We start from the raw sequence: 10702 nt of genomic DNA, 5'->3' as shown, positions 1-10702 counted from the left end.
AGGTGTGATATGGGGCATTTTCGGGACTCAAAGTTGTCCTGGATGATATTGCAGGGACAGATTCAGGACATTTTATATCCTGCCATAACCCACTGGATAGACTGGGGAGAGTGTGAACTACAATATAAACTATGGTCCAAGCGGTATGGCAGTGCTCCAGGGTTTATTCACCAAATGCAATAAATGTTGTCTTAATGAAGAAAGGGGATGTTGATGTGGGAGGAGTGGTGGTGGGGGGGATTGGGGAGTGGGGGATATGGGAACCTCTTAAGTTTTTTAATATTTGTGTAATCTATGTATCTTTAAAAAAAAAGACAATAAAATTTGCTAAAAAAATAAAATGAAAGTAAATTTTAAAAAAACAATGAAAAAACTTGAATAAATGAAAATGTATTCCATTTTCCTAGATGAGTAGGGATATTCATTTTCTTTGATAAGATTCCAATGAAAATAATGACACATTTTGGTGCATGAAAATGTTATTTGCTTTGCTTTTTGTTTTCTTATCAGAATATTTAAAATACATCTAGGAAATTTCAGAAAAAGCAGAGTAATGTAAATACGTATGAAATTTCTTTAATTTGTAGAATAGTTAAGTGACAGCTCCTTAGGGAGTAGGTAGACAAGAAGTATGTAGGGAGCAGATGTTGCTCAGGCCGTTGAGCTCCGTCCCAACTCCCACATGGGAGGTCCCTGGTTCCGTTCCTGGTGCTTCCTGAGAAAACAAAAATGAATCACAAGGAAAACAAATGAAAAAATCTACTCAGGAAGCTGATGTTACTCAGTAGTTGAGCACCAGCTTCCCACATATGAGATCCTGGGTTTAATCCCCAGCATCCAGTACGTAAAAAAAAAAAAAAAGGATGTAGTACCTTAGTATATGATAAAGATGACATCTCAGCATATTGGGCAAAGAATGTTGTTCCCAGTAAATCATATTAAGACAAATAGTTACATCTGAAAAACATGAAAATTATTTCCATGCTTCATATATTTCAACAAACAAATTTCAAATGGTAACCTAGTCTTCAATCTTTTTTTTAAGATTTATTTATTTCCCCCCTCCTCTCCACTTTCCTCTCCCGCTCCCCGTCTCCTCCCCTTCCCTCTCCCCCAATACCTTTATCATTACTTTCAATCTTCATTGAGCTAGTCTGCCAAAACTTGTACGTAATGAAATGACTTTTAAAAAGTTCTTTGATCTATAGTATTATTGGACATGGCTTCATATATATTTATGGCTAACTCGTGATTCTTCTTATATAAATTGCCTTGTTTATGACTTTATTGAATCTTTTAAAAATTGGGATCCTTATCTTTTTTTTTAATATTTATTTATTATTATTATTATTTTTTAATTACATTAAAAAAAATATATGAGGTCCCATTCAACCCCACCGCCCCCGCCCCCCACTCCCCCCACAGCAACACTCTCTCCCATCATCGTGATACATCCATTGCACCTGGTAAGTTCATCTCTGAACATCACTGCACCCCATAGTCAATGGTCCACATCATAGCCCAGACTCTCTCATGTTCCATCCAGTGGGCCCTGGGGGGATCTACAGTGTCCCGTAATTGTCCATGAAGCACTATCCAGGACAACTCCACGTCCCGAAAACGCCTCCACATCTCATCTCTTCCTCCCGTTCCCCACACCCAGCAGCCCCCATGGCTACCGTTCCCACACCCATTCCACATTTTCTCTGTGGACATTGGATTGGTTGTGTCCATTGCACACCTATGTCAAGTGAGGGCTTAGATTCCACATGGGTACTGGATGCACTCTTCCCGCTTCTAGTTGTAGACACTCTAGGCTCCATGTTGTGGTGGTTGACCTTCTTCAACTCCATGTTAGCTGAGTGGAGTAAGTCCAATAAGTCAAAGTGTAGGAGCTGAAGTCTGTTGAGGCTCTGGGCCTGGGTGTCATATTATCAGTCCAGAGATTCAAATCCCCTACATATATCTTAAACCCAGCACCAACTACAATTCCAATAAAGTAGCATGCAAGTCTTGTGAAAAGAGATCCCCTCTGAGTCCATTTCCATCATGCAGAAACACCAGCTCCAAAGAAGGGCCATCGGTCATGGCAGTGAACCCCTTCTGCCATGACCATAGAACCCGTGGGTCTCTTTATCCCTCAAAAGAACCAATACCTGGGGTTGTATCTACCTTATCTGTCTCTTAGACTCTGTTCAGTTGTACATAGGGGTATTCCTTCTGACAACCTCCAGACTCTTTTTTAGAGACTCACAGCCTTATAATCTCATTTCTCTTTTCCATTTCCCCCTTACATTAGGTCAAACTGCTTCCCGAAGTCATGTTATTATATGTAGATAGGTATATTCTGCTGTTCCGCATTGAATCTTTAATTCAAGGTCATTTTCTAGTTGCTTCTTCAGCTGGTATGTGGTAGTGATCCCTCGGTGCCAGGGAGGCTCATCCCCGGGTGTCGTGTCCCACGCTGGGGGGAATGCATCACATCTACACGCTGAGTTTGGCTGTGAGAGTGGCCACATTTGAGTAACATGAAGGCTGTCAGGAGGAAACCCCCAGGCACAATGCTACTCTAGGCCTTGTTCTTATTGCAGGTGCATAGGCTCAAAAGTGTAGCCATTAGTATCAAGAGCCCACTGTTGGGCCCTCCTTCCTTCCTGGTTCTTGCCGTTGCACCTGGAGGATTGCCGCTGCTCTCCCAGGGCCCACAACAGTGACCCCCCGGCCAGGAGCCCAGTACCCCCCCAGCTGTTGTTTTTAATTGTTTCCACTATGAGTATATATAGATATTACCATATACCCTGGGCATATGCCCTGTATAACTCCCTGTCAACCATATATATCCTGTCAATAACATCCCATATCAGTATTCCTCCGCTGCCATTGTTGAACCACTCTGTGATCCAAAACTTCCCATAAAGTGAATCCCAACATAATGTCAGCTTCAGAAGAGTCTTAGATCACCAAAATTCATATATACAATATACAGTATTTCCCCAGATCCACCATAAAACCTTTTCCCTTCCACAGCAATAATCTTTTAACTTATTCATATCATATTTCCTGAAACTGATGTACAGATTCCGAAACTATAGTTTTCAAACAAGGTAACATTTGTGCTTACTATGTGGTCCATACTTTAGGTTGTACAGTTTTCTAAATTTTTTAGTTATCCTATGTTTTGTCTTATGGTTTTCATTATTAGTCTGTCATCCCCTATATGTTTTTGGTGTAATATTAGCTGTTTTATATTCATCCTCGTGTACTCTCACATAACTCCTCTTTCGCCCCCTTATTTACCTTTATTCCATCCATTGCACGTCCATTTTCCCCTCCCCTTAGGGCCCACAACGCCTGCCAATCTAATGCCCTGGGAGCCGTCCTTTCTCACGAGAGATACAGTTCTCTCTATTCGACGGCATTAGTCTTCCCCAGGATATGGGTCCACCCCACCCAATGGTAGAACCCACCTTGGCAAAATGAGCCTTCAGCTATTCCCTCCAGAGTCCTCCCGCATCAGACCATACCCCCTGAGCGTCCTAACCAGGTAACCCTCCTACTTATACTTTGATACGTTTTACTCAACATTTAGTTCTCAATGAACTTCTGGCACTCTCCCATGTTTGTATGTTGCCCCTCCCTCCCACCTATTTCTTGGACCATATTACCCCTCTTCCCATCCCCAGCCCCCCTCAAACCCAGAAAACCCCACCCGAAGGTAACCCCTTGCCCCCATTTTGTCCCTTCTTTGTGCTCATACTTACCCCCAGCTCATCACAGATTCCACCCCTACAGACATTAACTCACATCCTTCCTCCACCCCCCGATTTCCAGTAAGCCACTTTTCCAGACTCTAGCTCTCTGAGGCAGTTAACTTATTTCATATCATTGAGGTCATATAGTATTTGTCCTTCAATGCCTGGGTTGCTTCACTCAACATAAGATTCTCAAGGTTCATCCATGTTATCACGTGCGATTGTAGTGTATTGGTTCTTACAGCTGAGTAGTATTCCATTGTGTGTATATACCACATTTTATTGATCCACTCATCTGTTGATGGACTTTTGGATTGATTCCAACTTTTGGCGATGGTGAACAATGCTGCTATGAACATTGGTGTACATATATCGGTTTGTGTCCTTGTTTTCATATCTGATGGGTATATACCCAGCAGTGGTATTGCTGGGTCATATGGCAAATCTATGGATAATTTTTTGAGAAACTGCCAAACTGTCCTCCAGAATGGTTGGATCCTTCTGCATTCCCACCAGCAATGGATGAGTGTTCCCCTTTCTTCACATCCTCTCCAGCATTTGTATTCTACTGTTGTTTTCATGGCTGCCAATCTTATGGGAGTAAGATGGTATCTCATTGTAGTTTTGATTTGCATTTCCCTGATAGCTAGGGATTTGGAGCATTTTTTCATGTGCTTTTTAGCCATTTGTATTTCTTCTTTGGAGAAGTGTCTGTTTAAATCTTTTTCCCATTTTTTAAATGGGTTGTTTATCTTTTTGTTTTCGAGATCTATGAGTTCTTTATATATGCAAGTTATAAGTCTCTTATCAGATATATGGTTGCCAAATATTTTCTCCCATTGTGTGGGTTCCCTTTTTACTTTCTTGACAAACACCTTTGAGGTGCAGAAGGCTTTAATTTTGAGGTAGTCCCATTTATCTATTTGTTCTTTTGCTGCTCGTGCTTTTGGTGTGATATTCATGAAGCCATTTCCTATTACAAGGTCCTGTAGATGTTTCCCTACACTGCTTTCCAAGGTCTTTATGTTCTTGGCTCTTATATTTAGGTCTTTGATCCATCTTGAGTTGATCTTTGTATAATGTGTGAGATGGTAATCCTCTTTCATTCTTCTACATATAGCTATCCAGTTCTCCAGGCACCATTTGTTGAATAGGCCATTCTCTCCCAGTTGAGAGGGTTTGGTGGCTTTATCGAATATTATATGGCTATATACATGAGGTTCTATATCTGAACTTTCAATTCGATTCCATTGGTCTGTGTGTCTCTCCTTATGCCAGTACCATGCTGTTTTCACTACTGTAGCTTTGTAGTATGTTTTGAAGTCAGGAAGTGTGATTCCTCCTATTTCGTTTTTCTTTTTCAATATGTCTTTGGCTATTCGGGGCCTCTTTTTATTCCAAATAAATTTCATAGTTAGTTTTTCTAGTTCCTTAAAGAAGGCTGTGTTGATTTTTATTGGGGTTGCATTGAATGTGTAGATCAGTTTTGGTAGGATAGACATCTTAATAATATTCAGTCTTCCTATCCATGAACAGGGAATATTCTTCCATTTATTTAGGTCTTCTTTGATTTCCTTGAACAATCTTGTATAGTTCTCGATGTATAAGTTTTTTACATCTTTAGTTAAATTTATTCCTAAGTATTTGATTTTTTTATTTACTATTGTGAATGGTATTTGTTTCTTGATTTCCTCCTGATCTTGATCATTATTGGTGTATAGAAATGCTACTGATTTTTGCGCATTGATCTTATAACCTGCGACTTTGCTAAACTCATTTATGAGTTCTAGGAGCTTTGTTGTAGATCTCTCAGGGTTTTCTATATATAGGATCATGTCATCTGCAAATAATGAAATTTTGACTTCTTCCCTTCCAATTTGAATGCCTTTTATATCTGGTTCTTGTCTCAGTGCTCGAGCAAGTACTTCCAAGACAATGTTAAATAGGAGCGGAGACAATGGGCATCCTTGTCTTGTTCCTGATTTTAGAGGGAAGGATTTCAGGATTTCGCCATTGTAAACAATGTTGGCTTTAGGTTTTTCATATATACTCTTTATCATGTTCAAAAAGTTTCCTTGTATTCCGATCTTTTGGAGTGTTTTTATCAGGAAGGGGTGCTGTATTTTGTCAAATGCCTTTTCTGCATCTATAGATATAATCATGTGGTTTTTTTCTCTCAATCTGTTTATATGGTGTATTACATTGATTGATTTTCTTATGTTGAACCATCCTTGCATACCTGGAATAAATCCCACTTGGTCATGGTGTATAATTCGTTTAATGTGTTGTTGAATACGATTAGCAAGTATTTTGTTAAGTATTTTTGCGTCTAGGTTCATTAGAGAAATTGGTCTGTAATTTTCCTTTCTTGTGGTGTCTTTGTTTGGCTTTGGTACTAGGGTAATGTTGGCATCATAGAAGGAATTAGGCAGTGTTCCTTCTGTTTCGATTTTTTGGAATAGTTTCAACAGGATTGGTGTTAGTTCTTTCCGGAATGTTTTGTAGAATTCACCTGTGAAGCCGTCTGGCCCTGGGCTCTTCTTAGTTGGGAGATTTTTAATGACTGATTCTATCTCTTTGCTTGTGATTGGTTTGTTAAGATCATCAATTTCTTCTTTTGTCAGTATGGGCTGCTTATGTATTTCTAGGAATTTGTCCATTTCCTCTAAATTGTCATTTTTGTTGGAATATAGTTTTTCAAAGTATCCTCTTATGATAGTCTTTATTTCTGTGGGGTCAGTGGTGATTTCACCTTTCTCATTTCTTATTTTGTGTATTTGCATCTTTTCTCTTTTTTTCTTTGTTAGTCTCGCTAAAGGTTTGTCAATTTTGTTGATCTTCTCAAAAAACCAGCTCTTGGTCTTGTTTATTTTTTCAAGTGCTTTCTTATTTTCTATTTCATTTAGTTCTGCTCTTATCTTTGTTATTTCCTTCCTTCTTCTTCCTGTTGGGTTACTTTGTTGTTGTTTTTCTAATTCCTTCAAATGTGCAGTTAATTCTTCAATTTCTGCTCTTTCTTCTTTTTTGATATATGAATTTATGGCTATAAATTTCCCTCTCAGTACCGCTTTTGCTGCATCCCATAAATTTTGGTATGTTGTGTTATCATTATCAGTTGTTTCAAGGTAGTCATTGATTTCTTTTGAGATTTCCTCTTTGACCCACTGTTTTTCTAAGAGTGTGCTGTTTAATTTCCAAATTGTCATGTGAAGTCTGGGTCTCTGTCCCTTGCAAATTTCCAGCTTGACTCCACTGTGGTCAGAGATATTGTTTTGTATGATTTCAATCTTTCTGAATTCATTAAGCCTTTCTTTGTGGCCTAGCATATGGTCAATCTTGGAGAATGTTCCATGTGCGCTTGAGAAAAATGTATATCCTGCTGTGTTTGGGTGTAATGATCTATATATGTCTATTAGATCCAGCTCTTCTAATATACTGTTCAAATGTTTTGTTTCTTTAGTGATTCTCTTTTGAGATGTTCTGTCCAGAGTTGATAGTGGTGTATTAAAATCCCCCACTATAATTGTAGATGCATCTATTCTTTCACTTAGTTTTTCCAGCGTTTGCCTCACATATTTAGAGGCGCCCTTGTTAGGAGCATAAATATTTATGATTGTTCGATCTTCTTGACAAATTGTCCCTTTCACTAAAATATAGTATCCTTCTTTGTCTCTCACAATTGTTTCGCATTTAAAGTCTATTTTGTCTGATACTAATATAGCTACTCCTGCCTTTTTTTGGTTGTTGTTTGCTTGTATGATTGTTTTCCAGCCATTCACTTTCAACCTCCATGAGTCTCTGGGTCTAAGATGTGTCTCTTGTAGGCAGCATATAGATGGGTCGTATTTCCTTATCCAGTGTCCCAGTCTGAATCTTTTGATAGGTGAGTTTAATCCATTGACATTCAGTGTTATTACGTTTAGAGAGTTATTTATGGTAGCCATATTTTGGTTGGATTTGTGTTTGTTATATTTTGTTTGTATTATTTTATTTTCCCCTTCTATTTTTGTCTTTCTTGTTGCTTTTACACTCTCCTCCATCTCTGACTGTCCTGTTTTTTCCTTTCTTCCTGCAGAATTCCCTTAAGAATTTCTTGAAGGGGAGGTTTCTTGTTGATATACTCTTTCAGTTTCTGTTTATCTGTGAATATTTTGAACTCTCCATCATTTTTGAATGCTAATTTAGCTGGATAGAGTATTCTTGGTTGGAAATTTTTTTCCTTTAGTACCTTGACTATATCATACCACTGCCTTCTTGCCTCCATCGTTTCAGATGAGAAATCAGCACTTAATCTTATGGAGTTTCCCTTGTATGTGATGGTTTTCTTTTCTCTTGCTGCTTTTAGAATTTTTTCTTTGTCTTGAGCATTGGATAATTTGACAAGTATATGTCTTGGGGTGGGCCTGTTGGGGTTTATGACCAGTGGAGTGCGCTGTGCTTCTTGGATATGTACATCTGTCTCTTTCAGTAGATTTGGGAAGTTTTCATTCATTATTTCCTGCAACACTCCTTCTGACCCCTTTCCCTTCTCTTCTCCTTCTGGAATGCCTATAATACGTATGTTTGAGCGTTTTGCGTTATCATTCAGGTCCCTAAGTCCTATCTGGATTTTTTCTACCTTTTTATTGACCACTTCTACTATCTGTTTGATTTCCAATGCACTGTCTTCCACATCACTAATTCTCTGCTCTGCCTCTTCTAGTCTGCTGATATTTGCTGCAAGTGTATTTTTGATTTCTTGAATTGTGGTGTTCATTTCCATCATATCTGTTATTTTTTTGCACATGTCTGCAATTTCCCCTCCGAGTGTTGTCTTCACGCTGTTAACCTCTTTCATTACTTCATCAAATTTGTCGGTGATAAGTGTTCTGAGATCTTTCATTGCTTGTGCGAAGTCCTGCCCCCCTTCCTGATTTTCAGTTTGTTGATTGGATTCAGCCATGTTTTCCTGATTACTGGTTTGGTTTGTAGATTTTTGTTGCTGTCTTGTCAACATTTTTTCTTGAAGGGTTTAATCAGTTCCTTAGCTTCTTTGTCTAGTCTTGGAGATTAATTAGCTGTTGTTTTTGCGTAAGTGTTATATCTTCTCTTTGTCACTTTGTTCTTCTTATTCCAATTTCTTATTGCTAGTTAAGCTCACTTTAAAGGAAAGTATTAGTGCTGGGGAAAGTCAATTGTGTAAGGAAGGAAAAAGTGTGAAGTAGTATTGGTGATATATGTTTACAAAGCAACAATATGAGTTCTGGGAGGATGGAGGTTAGATCATGTAAATTGTGTAGAGTTATAGTAGTAGGAAAGTACCTATAATGAGGTAGACGACTGAATATGGGAGGAATGTGGTACGTACTAAGAGGCTATTGTTTTCATGAGAGAGGGAAAGAGAAAAGAAAGGTAATAGTTTCAGGGACGAATACCAGATGGAAAACTAAACAAAGGTATTAGAAATTAAGAGTTAGACACTTTGTGGATCAAAGAAAGGGAGATGGAATATAGGAGAGATAGCAGATGGTGGAGGATATCAAGTTGTAGGGGAAAGGGGATAGTGTAGATAGGCTAAATCTATTCACAGAGCAATGCGGCAGTGGAGGGTGAGGAAACCCAGCAAATGTGAGGTATTTCCTGTAGGACCTATTGTATTGTTAAGGTAAAATAGTATAAGAAGAATATTGGGGACAAGAAAGAGAGGATTGAAAAAAAAAAAAAAGAACAACAAGAACAACAACAACAACAAAAAATAAAAAATAAAAAAAAACCAAAGAACAGAAACCCCGCCGCCAGGCTCGGCTGGGCTCAGCTGGGCTCCGGTCCCCCGCCCGCCGCCCGCCGCGGCTCGGCTGGGCTCGGCTGGGCTCGGCCGGGCTCGGCTTTCCCGCCCGCCGCCCGGCGCGGCGCAGCGCGGCTCGGCTCTCCCGCTCGCGGCGAGGCGCGGCTCTCCCGCTCGCCGCCCGGCGTGGCGCGGCTGGGCTCGGCCGAGCTCAGCCGGGCTCCGCCCCCCCGCCCGCTGCGGCTCAGCCGGGCTCGGCCGGAATCGGCTACCCTGGCCGCCGCCCGCCGGGGCTCCGCGCGGTGCTAGCTGCCTCGGCTCCGCCTACCCAAGGAGGGAATCCTCCACACGTAGCTGGGATCTCCGTGTATATTTCACAGATGGATCCTCTCTGTTACCTTCCCTCCAAATCGATGTCCACACACCTCCGGACCAGGAAAAATCCCGAAACAGCCAGTCCCAAAGAGTCTCCGACGCCTCCCAACCAATTCCCCCCAGGAGCTAGTAACCGGGAAGTTCACTCAGCCGCCATCTTGCCTCCCCCTCCTGAAAAGTCCCAATTTATATCTTATAGACCAGTCCTTTCCGTTACCTTCCCACCAAATCGATGTCCAGACACTTCCTGCCCTGAAAAAATCCTGAAAAAGCCTGGTCCCGGAGAACCTCCAGCGGTGCCCAGCTGCCTCTTCCCAGGAGAGACGGCAAGGCAAGCTCACTCAGCCACCATCTTGCCGGAAGTCTCTTATCTTTTTTATTGATTTCTAAAAGAGCCAGTAAAAATTGAGTCTATTGTAAACCTTCTTATATATTAGACAAACCAAAACTTAGTGGCTTAAAACAACGAAATTTATTTCTTGTAGTCTGTAGATTTACTAGTGTGGTGGATGACTGAATTGTCTACAAGTTTGGACGTGTTCTTGGTTTTGGTCCACATTCTGATGGGTGTGGACCCATTGTAAATAATATCTTAATTTTTTTTTAACTATTAGTTTTATTTTAAATACATGCAAATATTTTTCAATGTACAAGAGTTGAAAGTTGTTAAATTTTTAAAACTCCACACAATAAACTGACGTAACAAAAAAATCCATAGCAAATGAATCACTCACATACCATCAAATTTCTTGCAATTATTTAACACTACAGTATTTAGGATAAATTAAAAGAATTAACATTGTCAACACTT

At 40.0% G+C, this 10702-nt stretch overlaps 1 long non-coding RNA gene across 1 annotated transcript; it reads right to left on the bottom strand.

Annotated features, from left to right (window-relative positions):
* Positions 1-547: 547 nt before the first annotated feature.
* Positions 548-10206, bottom strand: LOC111766912 (uncharacterized). Its single transcript, XR_002798835.2, has 3 exons — positions 10109-10206; positions 873-957; positions 548-715 (listed from the first exon to the last, which is right to left on the bottom strand). It is a non-coding gene; the product is annotated as an uncharacterized lncRNA (long non-coding RNA).
* Positions 10207-10702: the final 496 nt, after the last annotated feature.

The sequence above is a fragment of the Dasypus novemcinctus genome, chromosome 24 (assembly GCF_030445035.2).
Source record: "Dasypus novemcinctus isolate mDasNov1 chromosome 24, mDasNov1.1.hap2, whole genome shotgun sequence".
NCBI lineage: Eukaryota > Metazoa > Chordata > Mammalia > Cingulata > Dasypodidae > Dasypus > Dasypus novemcinctus.
Note: the sequence above shows the minus strand (reverse complement) of the source record. Positions and strands in the feature narration are given on the sequence as shown.